Source organism: Onychostoma macrolepis, chromosome 25 (genome assembly GCF_012432095.1).
Source record: "Onychostoma macrolepis isolate SWU-2019 chromosome 25, ASM1243209v1, whole genome shotgun sequence".
NCBI classification, from domain to species: domain Eukaryota; kingdom Metazoa; phylum Chordata; class Actinopteri; order Cypriniformes; family Cyprinidae; genus Onychostoma; species Onychostoma macrolepis.
In genome coordinates, this window is record NC_081179.1 from 25224860 (window position 1) to 25238132 (window position 13273).

Sequence of the window (13273 nt, forward strand, 5' to 3'; positions counted from 1 at the left end):
GGCTTCCCTATTTCAATGATACATTAGTGAACAATTTTAATCCTAATCATCCTACCCGTTTTAATGATAACATCATTAAAATATAATTAGAAACCACAATATCTAATTTGAAACTCTAAATTCATTCGCAGTCAAGTTCGGGTCCTACTTGATTAGCCTAATTTTCTTTCCTTCAATTATTTATTAACTCAGCTAAAGCTTTATGGGTTTACGTGTGGTTTAAGCTTAATAATAAATAGTGCTCCACCTAGTGTTTGGCTGGTGAAGTGACATTGCCTCCGTGGTAGGCCCGGCCGTGGGATTCCGCTGGACAATCTAACTTCCCATCAAACCTAGGACATAAGAGCCTTAACATCCCAATTAAGCAAAACCCCAAAAGGAAATTAGAGTTTCCTCAAAATTTAGGACAGTTGGTTTTAGCCTATTAAAACAGCAAAATCAACCCCCTAAGGGTATCAACCCAACAGCGCCACAACGCTGATACGCTTGTCACTAGTCCTAAAATTGGGAGCAACTCACTCTTTCCCCTCTTATCTGGTCTCCTTGCTGCTATCTTCTAATGTGATTATTGCTACTGTTTGCTGAGATTGTGCCTGTGGGATTGTCACAAACGGAGGACCTTAACCCCTGAACAGGTATTTGTGGAACTTGAGACGACATTTCAAAACTGTTTTCCATTTAATGTCCCCTCTGTGAAATCTTACCCTGCCAGGCTAAACAGATCACCTAGACGATAGACGTCGAAAACCTTAAGCGTTGTGAGGTCAATTTGACATTAAGGGACCAGTGCTGTCATTGTTATTGTTTTCCTTCACTCGGAGAAAATTAATAGCAATCACAGACTTACAAAAAAAATTAAATCCCCATTTACAATCCTCTGACTAGAAGCACCCTTCTAAATCAGACTTAACAAAAAAAAAACAAGAGAAAATTCTGCCACCAGAAAGGAGTATTTTGTGTTTGGTTTATTTTGTTTTGACTTTCCTTACAGGAAAAAGGGAACCATCCAAGTATAACTCTGTTCCTTGCTCTGTTAGTGTTCTTCGTTCCTTTCTCTGTTCTTCAGCTGTGTGACCTGTGTGTGTGTGTTCAATTTTCCCCCACAGAGGCTACAAATTAGAAGCACGCCCCCAGAGGACCACAGTCACAGAGAGCCACACTCAACATTAGCATACACTTTACATTGCACTCTTACACCCCTGTTTGCTTTGTTGGTTTTTTTGTTTTGTTTTGTTTTTCTCTTCAAGGTCTGTGTTAGTCGCGGTTCGAGATCACCCTCATTTCGCCAAAGCATGTCTCGCACAACCGAACATGTTGGCCACTGGGAAGACCTGGAAACATGGCTCAGTGTGGCGACAGACAGCCTCCTCCCTAAGGCTGCTGAAACACTCAAAACCCAGACACAGAACCAGCTGGACGACAACATAACAAGCCTCATGGCACAAGACCCAAGTCAAAGCTACAATCACAAAGAATTAGCCAAGATCACCGGCTCTTTAAGTCATACACTCATCGCCACCCTCAAATTGAGCGACAAGCACGCTGCACAGCTCCAGCAGGAGTTAACACGCGCACAACGACGCATTGAGCAGCTGGAACTGGAAGCTCAGGAACGACGGGAAAGGCCGGATGAGGTGGAACAAGGCGCTGAGGAGGAGATCAATGAGCTAAAAGAAACCCTAGTAGCTAACACCCAAGAAATGGAACAGGTCAAGGCAGACTACGCTGATCGTTGTAACAAGCTACAGTATGCAGAACAGCTACTGGAAAAGGCAAGGGCTGACTTCAGGGATAAAAACAACAGAATCAAAGCCCTTGAAACTCACCTGGATGAGTCAAGAAACGAGATCAGCCGCCTAATACGACAGCTTGACGACCTCAAAGAGGAATCCGACAGTTTCCAAGAGGAACTCAAGCACGCTTACGAACTGCGCCGTGAGCCGTCGAGGACACGACGCGCACCGACCTCACCCCTGCCGAGCAGGACCGGGTCACCTGTTCCTGGACTGACACATGAGCAAAAGGTTGAGGGGGTGGTGTTGAAACATTCACCAGCTCCCTCTGAAGAACTTCATGTCACGGCAAGGCCAAAAGAACCTGCCGCAACCAGCCGCAGATCGTCGCATGGCTTGGACCTGAAAGACCTTGACAAGCTCGCCAGGAACATTGGCAAGTTCACCCCCAGCGTGCCAAATAGCCAAAATGTCCAAGCTTACCTCCAAGATATCGATTTCCATCTGGAAATGCGACCTAACGTTACGGACAAAGATAGACTCTATTTACTCCGAACGACATCCAGTCCTGAAGTTCGCTGCTTCCTGGACAGGCAGCCTGCTCACATAAAGACTGATTACCAACTGCTCCGAGAAGCCCTCATTAAAGAGTTTTCCAATCCTGACTCCGAACAAGGCTTAGTGGCTGCCCTGGAGACAAGACAAGGACGTCACGAACCTCCTCAAGCCTACTACAGCCGACTCAGACGAGCATACTTCGGAACTCGCAAAGAACCTGACATGGAAGACGAACAATGAATGCTCAGCAGTTGCGAGAATTGGCACAGAAAGCCTACGGCAAACAAAAGATGGCCTCAGAAAAGGGCTCCAAAAATCCAGCAGTTCTTGACTTCCACACTCAAAGTCCAGGGCTGGCTCTAGAGGGCACCCAACACCAAAACTCTGCCAAGCCGCCACCCAGAGAGTGGAATGCACCCTCGTCCAACAAAGAACGAGACTCCCACGCTGGTACCCGATCTAAACAGAGGTACGAACGCTGGGATGGAACTCGTGGACGTCAACGCTCGCCGGGACGGAACTGGGAGAAGTCATGGGACCAAGCAAGGCCTCAGGAGAATCAATGGGAGAGATCGTGGGACCAGCCAAGCTCATCCGGAAACTCAAGAGGGAAAAGCTCATGGGAATCCGATGGAAACTCCAAGGGAAAACGACAAACTCACCCTGGTGCAACCAGCCCAAGGAATCGACGAAAGAAGTCACAAAGATCCCAAGCTGACCGAGCTCAAACTGAATCCACACAAGAACAAAAGACACCACCGTGTTTCGACTCACAAGAGCTGATGAAAATGATGATGAAAGAGTTCTTCCAACGAAAGGAGGAGGACCGGAAGTGGGAAAAGAAAGAGAAACCAGATTCAGCCTGACTAGCGGCCGGAGGAGAAGGCAGCGACCAGCCGACACAACCAGATCGCAGCAGCGTCCAACAAACACCTGCTGACGAACCCCATCAAGTTCCTGAAAGTGCTGTCTTGGTTGTCTGCCACTCCTCCGACGAACACAACATCAGTCCTGACATCCTAACAATCTGCTCCCAGACTTCAGTCCCTCAACTCCTAGGTGATGTCATTGAGAAAGGTATAGCAAAAAAGTTTTACCTATCCATCATCATCGAACGACACATCAAGGTCGAAGCCCTTCTGGACACGGGGGCCGACATTACTCTAATGTCTGCTGAACTCCTCGAGGAAGTCCAAGAAGGAGCAAAGAGGACTAACAGAACCCTCAAACTCCAAAGGTGTGAGCTGAACCTCCAAGCGTATTCCCACACGGGCCTACGACTGAAACATGTGGCTCCAATCCACCTGACAGTGGGATCAATGGATCTCATTCATCCAATATATGTCTCCCCACTCAAAACATACCCACTTCTCATTGGGAAAGATCTGCTTAATCGTTTTGAACCTCTAATAGACTTCAAGCATCTAAAGATGTGGACACAAGTCCGCGAACCTCTGCCGTGCCAGTCATTAGACTCCAACGAGTCGCAGTGCCAAGTCACGGACACCGCCCCCAATTCACGGAATGATGGTACAGTATCAGAACCAAGGCCTGAACCGAGCTCAAGCAGCAAAGACCAGGACCCTCTCCTCTGCTCACTGCAAGAGCCTGAACCAAACACAGGCCCCCTTCGAATCATGACGGCAATAGATGTCCACGGCACATCAGTGCCAGATGCGACACTGGCCCTGTGGGCAGAAAACCCAGCCATTAGCCTAAAGCTATTTAGAATATTGAAGCAAAGACACCAAAGTCTACCACAGGTTGCTAAACACAGCCGCTTCCCTCTCAGTCCCTGGTCAACAACCATAGCCACCTCCAAGATCGTCTGCGCTGTAGACATACGATGGAACAACAGACATCTGAGTCACTACTTCCTCGTAATCCCTGACCTACCTCATGACATCTACATTGGAGCGGATATCATCGTCCGGCTCAATGCTTACATTGATACCGTGAACGACATAATATGGGCTCCCCCGTCATGTCAACTGACAACGTCAGTCAACCTCAAGAACCTCCAGTCTGGTCAAACCATGCCAGACGCATGCGCTATGATCACTGAGCAAGAAGCCACAATACCTGCCTACAGCAAGAGTGTCAGTGTCCGCCTCAACATGCGACCTGGCCAGGCTCTCAACAGTAAGCTAGGCTTCTTCCAACCTTCCAGGACCTGCCTAAAACTCGGACTGACCCTGGAAGCCACACCTCTCATTGAAGTGTCATCCCGTGCTGTGTATGTGTTGTTCAACCACTGTACGGCCCAAGACATCCACGTTCCCAAAGCCAGTCACCTGGGATGGCTCATCAACCAGGCGTTCCACGACTTTGAACTGACGGTACCTGTCATAGGCCCCATACCAGCCCAGCTGATGTCAGACGAATACAATGACACCATAACATTCACAAAACCTCATGAAGTCATTGCCATCACTTCCATTCTGCCGGTGTCCAAAGAAAGTGTCTGCCGTTCAGAACTAACAGATGACACTCACCTCGCTGTCTACGCTGTCTCAACACAGCCTGCGACAGAATCACCTACACAGGTGACCATCGGGGCCCAAAGCCCCTCAAATGACTCAGCTGCAGAAGAGCCCTACGCCGGGTTCAACGCACAAATTCAGCAGATCCTGAGTGAGGCGGATGCCCTCCAAAATGAGGTGGATCGCCAAGGACTCAAAGAGGTTCTGCACAAATACAAAGACTCCTTCGCAAAGGATTCACTGGACTGTGGACTAACAAACATCCACACCGTGCGCATCCCGACAAACCCAAATGCGCCACCCACATTTGTGCGGCAGTATAAAATCCCAATAGCATCATATGAGCCAGTGCAAGAAATTGTTGATTCCATGCTGGAAAAAGGGGTCATCCGGCCCTGTAACAGCACATACTCTGCCCCGATATGGCCAGTCCTAAAACTCAACGGAAAATGGCGGCCCACCATAGATTATCGCAAGTTGAACCAACAAGTGCCCTTGTCACGATGGCCTATGACCCAATTGGACCAAGAAATCCCAAAAATCAAAGGTTCTACAATCCTTTCCACACTGGACGTCGCCTCCGGGTTCTGGACAATCCCTGTCCACCCCGAAGACCAACATAAGCTTGCATTCACCTTTGGCAATCGACAGTACACCTTCACACGGTGCCCTTTCGGCTACGCCAACTCACCAGCAGAATTCAACATCTTCCTGAACAAAGCATGCCCTGACGCCAGAGCCAGAGGCAACCTCGTTTATGTGGATGATGTCTTGATGAAACATTCAAGCGTGGAAGACCACCTCAAAGAAATCGATCATGTCCTAAACCAGCTGACGACAGCAGGAGCTAAGATTGCCCTTCACAAAGGACAGTGGTGCAAAACCAAGGTGAACTATGTCGGCCTGCTCGTCGGACGAAACGGCATCGAGCCACAGTCAAACCGCATCCAAGCAATCCAAAGCATAAAGACGCCGACTAACATATCGGAACTGCGAAGCTTTCTGGGAGTGTGCAATTACTCACGACAGTTCATCGAGAACTATGCTGACATCGCACGACCACTAACGTCCCTCCTGAAAAAGGATGAACCCTTCATTTGGACGGAAGCCCAGGACACAGCTATGAGCCAGCTCAAACAGCGCCTGTGCTCTGCTCCGTGCCTGGCTTACCCAGACCCAGAAAAAGAATTCTATCTGGACGCTGGATTCTCCAGCCATTGCCTCAGCGCAGGCCTATACCAGATCCATGACAAAGACAAGCGAGTGGTCGCTTATGCCAGTAAAACGCTGCTTCCCCAGAATGCAAGTATTCAGACTGCAAAAAAGCTTTGCTCTGCACTGTGTGGGCTATCCAGCGTTTCTCTAATTACATTGGTGCACAGAAAGTCATCATCGAGACTTGTCATCAACCGGTCACCTACCTCAACAGTCAACGAATCAGAGATGGTGTGGTGACCAACGCACGAATAGCTACTTGGCTAATGACACTCCAAGGACGGGACGTTGAGGCAAGATATGCCCAAAACTATAAATCCTCACTTGGAAACGGGCTAGCGGCCTGCCAAAACTGCTCAACGGATACATTGGACACCTCAGCGGAATCTAAAGAACCGCTACAACCACAACTGACGAATCACAGGTACTTCGAGGAGAATGTGTGTGAAGGGATGCCCACAGCATATGTCGATGGCTGCTCCTACAATCACAAGGGCGTATTAAAAGCTGGCGCGGGAGTGGTCTGGCTCAACAACGATCCTTGCCCACCGCAACAATTCAACGTAGGCCCTCACTCATCGCAGTACGCAGAAATAGCCGCCATCCTCATCACGCTACAAATGGCTGCATCCCACGACATCAAAGAACTCCTCATCTGTACCGATTCGAACTACGCCCGTCTCAGCTTCACCTGCCATTTAGCTGGATGGAAACAGAATGGATTCAAGACAGCTAACAACAAGCCTGTCAAGCACCAGGAACTCTTCCAAGCAGGCGATGCCATTGTCACCAAACACGACATGGTCGTTTACTGGACAAAGGTTCGAGGTCATTCGCGTCAACCAGGACAGGATAAAGACGTCAATGACCAAACTGATGCCCTCGCCAAAGCAGGTGCATTACACGGAGAGTCCTGGATATTTCAAGCCCTCCCACCCAACCCTTCCGTAGCAGCTATTACCCGCCGCCAACATGCCACTGGCGTACAAACCCCCGCCTCCTCCCACATTGCCCTATCATCTCAGTTCGCTGCTGACGATCTCCTCACTCTCCAAACTGCGGATCCGACACTGCGAACTATGGCACTTCACGTTTCCGACCCCTTGACACATCCGATTGCCACCTCCGACCTAGCCACTTCCTCCGAGCTCCGCACGCTCCACTCTGTCAAGCACATGCTGCATCTCCGAGACGGCGTTCTCATTTATGTCCCTGAGCCCCTTACTGCGCCAAAGCTCGTAGTCCCTCAGGGCCAAAGGGGGATCATGATGACACACGCCCACGACGCACCATGCGCTGGACACCATGGCGCCAAGGCCACTTATGAGACACTCAAGCAAGTAGCATACTGGCCTGGCATGCAACAAGACGTGGCGGAATACGTAAAAGGGTGCCTGGTGTGTTGCCAGTTCCAACCGGCAAACCCAAATCACCGAGCCCCACTGCAAAGGAAAGGAATGACCTTCCCCTGGTCGGACCTCCAAATAGACTGGGTAGGACCCCTGCCACGGTCGACACGGGGTAACAAATACTTCCTCACCGTGGTTTGCGAATTCACAAAGTGGATAGAATGCCTCCCAGCTCCCAATGATACAGCAGAAACAACAGCCTGCCTGTTAATGAACCACATCTTTTCAAGATTTGGACTGCCTTTAAGGGTCAACTCTGACCGCGGAACCCACTTCACCGCCGAAGTCATGCAGGAAGTGTGGAAACTCCTGGGTATACAGGCCAAGCTTCATATAAGCCATCACCCAATTTCCTCGGGTCAAGTTGAACGGGCCAATAGAACAGTGGTTAGCATGTTAAAGAAGTATGTATCTACCAATCAAAAGGATTGGGATATTAAACTTCCCTTGGTGCTGATGGCCGCTTGGGCCACACCTCACCAGTCTACCGGAGTACCCCCGTTCACATTGATGACAGGGAGAAGTATGACGCTACCACTACATCTGCTGTACCAACCAGGTGACCTAAACCTCGTCACCGCCTATACCACTCACCAGTACCTGGAAGAGTTGCATCAGCACCTGAGAACGACTTTCGCCTTTGCGCAACACCAACTCCAAAGAAGCGCGGAAGGTCGTAAAGCCTACTACGACCAAAAGGCCTCTCACCATGAGCTCAGTGTCGGAGACAAAGTGTGGTACTACAGCTTTGCCAAACCAAAGCAGAACGCTTCTCATCGCCTGTCAAAGAAGTTCCTACCTCACTGGACAGGACCCCATGAGATAACAGACAAGCTCTCACCTGTCGCCATCGAATCAAAAATCAGACAAGGGCACAGTGAGCCAGTCTTTCGATGGGTCCATCGAAACCAGATAAAGAGGCACCAGGGCTCCAACCGACAGGAAAAGGGGGAAGATCAAACCCACTGACACAGACCGACAATCATATGCTCTGCACCACACTAACATAAATTCTGTCGTTCTAGGAAAACATATAGCAGCCTTGCTTAAACACAACACTGACACACTCTCCTCTGCCGCACTGCTAGGACCGACCTCTAGTAGAGAGGAGTTACTCCACACGTGATACTCGTTTGCTGCCTCATCTCATTCAGTGTTCGTGTGCCTTTTGTGTTTTTCTTTGTGTCTCTCTGTGTGTTTTTCCTTTTCCCTATTTCACTATAATTTCCTTCTCACTCTAGTCCCCTCATCAAGGAACTCCCTTAGCCGATCCTTAACCCCAGGTCCCGAAATTGAGATCGACTCCCTTCACTAACATTGCCAAAATCATCGGAAACCGATGACTAGTCAACACTCTAGTGATACAGTCACACGCATTATCTTGTCCAACCAAACTCTATGGATCACTGTCCCTAAGGGCTCGATCCTCCACATTGACGAGTTAGCATTGTATCACCTGACCGACGATGAGTATCAGGCTGAAATCGAAATCTCGCCCTTTTTCAAACAGCGTTCCTTCACCCTCGATCCCGAATTGGAAGAAAGGATCAAGGAGGAGGAACGCAATTAATTGATTTGACTCCGGTCAATACAGCTTTAGAAGCTATCGCACGCCTTCTGCCCGCTGGCGCGCCAATTATTCGGTCGTGGTCTGCCGCCAACACCGCGCTGTGCATCTCTACTGTTGTAGGATATGTTGTGACTTTGACACTGGCCTTCCTCCTACACAAGCGAGTGAACGCCGTTCAAGAGTCCTTCACCAAATGCACGTCAGGCGTCCCGCGCATTTTCAGACGTGATAGAACCGACCAAGAACCCGAACCTGAAAACTCAATAAACCTGATTGAGATCACGCCTATACCACCTCGTCGAACCCTTGACAATTAATCCAATCAAAATTACCTGATTACGAGTTATGCTGAACCCTTCACCCCTATGTCCTCTCAAGTTTCTAACCTGTCCATTTCCAAATTGCCCTGCACCAGGATTCAGTCAGTGATGGAGATGTTGTTTGTGTCTTGTGTGTGCCTGTTCTCCCTGTATCTTGTTCCAGTGCCCGCCGACGTTCGCAAAGGGAACCTCACCGAGCGAAGGGGGATGTGTAGAACCTGGTCGAAAAGAACGCACACACATATTTAACTTAAAAACATTCCACTGGAACTGAGCTTCAGTCATCAACTCATAAAAGTTACAAATGACCAATCCGACGCTCACAGTATCTGACTAAGCTTCCTGTCGGTTCTCCTTATCATCTCATGAAGCTGGGAGGAGAACATCTGGCCATTCTTTGAAGCACAGGATTTTCAATGTTGGTCTTGACCAGTTTACCATAAATAAAGTCGAATAAACAGACGGTACAAAGCACGGGGAATCTGGATATGCTCCATGCCCAGACCCTCCCTAAATTCTCTGACTGCTTTTGACCGTAATTCAATGATGGTATCAACAAGGAAAGACAGGTATATGTTAACCAGACTTGAACAAACCTACAGCACAGACATCCTGGTGACCTCAGAGCAAACCCCTTTTCCAAGTTGCATTCCAAGGCGATGCCGTCTCTGGTGCTCGGACAACAAAGACACTCTAGTCACACAGAGACGGAAAAGACTGCTGCTATTAAAAGCAATATATCCAAGAGACAATACATATACGAATGTGGTATTTTATGTTTCATATATCTGACTGTAGTTATCAGAACTTAGGTATTTTAATCTGTGACTTAAACCATTTAGTAGGTAAAATTATAGGTATTCAATATATAACTATCTCATGTTTGGTATTAAATTTCACGTTATGATGAGTCCAGTACATTGAAATAGATGAATGTTGACTTTTATCCTCATAAGGTATGATTATAACACTTTGTAGAAATCTGCTAGGATATTGTGGCTTAGGTGACATATTTATGAGCAGATAATGTATGCACGAAGTTTGAGTCGTGTGGGCGTGGCTCCTCCTACAGAGACAATGTGATTGGGTCAGACAGTGACTAGGATGGACTTAATTCTGTCCGATAAAACAGACACCCCAACTTTGAAAAGAAGCTCAGAACAAAGAACGGGTGAATCAACTGGTGCAACTGCAAGAGACTTGGCTGAAAGTCTGGGCGTTGCCCTCGATCGTGCTGTGAAACATCTGGCTGATCATCAAAAGACTTCGACATCTGGCCACGTCTGACCAAAGAAAACTTGCAAGCGGCTGCGTAAAAGAACTTCAAACTCGCTATTCGCGCGCTACCAGGAATCCATCAAATCCAAAGGAGGAATCCCGAGTGACGTCACGCGACAACAACACGTCAGCAGGAAAAGTCCTGGGTTTCCCTCCAGCAACCCTTCAAGAAGTACAGCCTTCAATTCAACTTCAAACTCACAGCAAGTAAAACAGACAAATCTCTTATTCACTGAAGCTGGTTGAATTGAATGAATCATTAAAAGATAACAATAACTGAGTCTTCCGTTTGTGACGTCCCCATAAGGTCGTCCTTAATTCTCAAGAGAAGAGAATAGTTACCTTCCTTCAAACTGCTTTGATCTTGCCATAATATGTGTATGTGTGTGTGTATGTGTTTTGGTTATTTGTAGTGTGCCTTAGAATAGTAAATAAACGCTCGATTCATTTTTAATGAATAGTCTGGTGCCTTGATTTTCAAATCGTTAAATTATTTGCCATAGATCGTGTTACTTGTTGCTCAGGCAAATTTCCCAATCAATTCTGTATTCTTATCAACAATAAGAAGCATTGCTGATTTATACTATATTAATACTCGCGGGACGAGTTGTTAATAGGGTATAAATTATACAATATTGATTAATATCAATTAATCAGATCAAAACCGAATTTCTACGATTTGGTTCTCTGAAGCTAAAATTGATAAATAAAGGATAAAACCTTTCATAACGTTACAGATGAGTACTCTGAACTTATTTCAGTTGAGTTCACTAAAATAAGATATACATTGCAGTTAAGTAATTAAGTGATTAATTAAGTGCTGATTGAGCATTAGTGATGACCACCTGCTGTTAACAAACAGAATCACTGACAGAAAGAGAAACACAAGAACTACAACTGACTTTAGACACATGCTTAGATGAAATCAACTGAAATAAAATGCATTAAATCTCAAAATCTGATTAAACAACCCCACAAACAGCATCACCAGCTCCACTTATTAATAACCAGACTGACTTTATTTCTGTCAGACATCTACAGAAGATCTTATTGAGAATTAACTAAGGTTTAGATGTTGATTTATTGTTTCATTTGAAGTAACCATGTTAGAGATCAGTGTCTGCTTTAGTTGGGCTCTTGACCCTTGACTTCTGTGTTGGTAGTTTTTTTTTTTTTTCTCTCTTTTTCTCTGGTTGTTGTAACCGTGTGTTTTTCAAACATATTTGTTACAACTCAAAAGCCCAGAGGAAGTGATCAGTAGTTGGTTGTTATATATTTATAATGACAATCATCTATTACTGAGCTGATCTCATTGAGAATAAACACAACTCATTGTGTGTCTAACCTCTGATTAAATTAATGTATTGATTATAGTAAAAGCGATTCTAAAAGCCACTGGTTCTGTGACCGTCAGTTAATATAAAGGACTTTCTAAACAGTTTGTCCACAAAAAGTTTTAATTTACAGAAGCAATTAGACTCACACAAACATCAAGAACCAGCTTATGAACCTCAACAACGGTGACCATTAAAAAAATATAATAATACTTTTGCAATGCATGCTGGGTACTAGCATAGTACAAAACTCATCCATGGTTCCCAGCATGCATTGCTGCATGATTTTTTTTTAATTTATTTTTTAATGTTCACCATTGTTGAGGTTCACAAGCTGGTTATTGATGTTTGTGTGAGTCTAGTTGCTACCGTAGATTAAAACTTTTTGTGGACAAACTGTTTGGAAAGTCCTTTATATTAACTGACTATCACAGAAACGGTGGCTCTTAGAATCGGTTTTACTATAATCAATATGTTCATTCAACCAGAAATTAGACACGATGAGTCTATGTTAAATCTCTATGAGATCAGCTCACTAATAGACGACTGTCACTATAAAAATATAACAACCAACTACTGATCATTTCCGCTGGGCTTTTGAGTTATAACAAACATGTTTTAAGAACACATGATTACAACAACCAGAGAAAAAGAAGAAACAGAACTACTAACACAAAAGTCAAGGGTCAAGAGCCCAACTAAATCAGACACTGATCTCTAACATGGTTACTTCAATTGAAACAATAAATCAACATCTAAACCTTAGTTAATTCTCAATATGATCTTCTGTAGATGTCTGACAGAAATAACGTCAGTCTGGTTATTAATAAGTGGAGCTGGTGATGCTGTTTGTGGGGTTGTTTAAATCAGATTTTGTGATTTAATGCATTTTATTTCAGTTGATTTCATCTAAGCATGTGTCTAAAGTCAGTTGTTGTTCTTATGCTTTCTTTCTGTCAGTGATTCTGTTTGTTAACAGCAGGTGTTCATCACTAATGCTCAATCAGCACTTAATTAATCACTTAATTACTTAACTGCAATGTATATCTTATTTAGTGAACTCAACTGAAATAAGTTCAGTGCACTCATAATTGTTAGATTTAAAAACTTAAAAGTTTTAAGACAATAAGTTTCATCAAATGGTTTGAGTTATCCTAACTTGGGTTTTTAAGGCAATTGGTTTACTCAAACGGTTTGAGTTACCGTGACTTGTTGGGCATATATCTTATTTAGTGAACTCAGCTGAAATAAGTTCAGAGTACTCATAACTATTAGTTTTAAAAAACTTAAATATTTTAAGACAATAAGTTTCCTCAAACGGTTTGAGTTAACCTAACTTGTCAGGTTTTTAAGGCAATCAAACGGTTTTACTC

The 13273-nt window shown here is 45.5% G+C and overlaps 1 pseudogene; it reads left to right on the plus strand.

Annotated features, from left to right (window-relative positions):
• The first annotated feature begins 1009 nt into the window (after positions 1–1009).
• LOC131534750 (trichohyalin-like) lies at positions 1010–3157 on the plus strand (annotated as a pseudogene).
• Positions 3158–13273: the final 10116 nt, after the last annotated feature.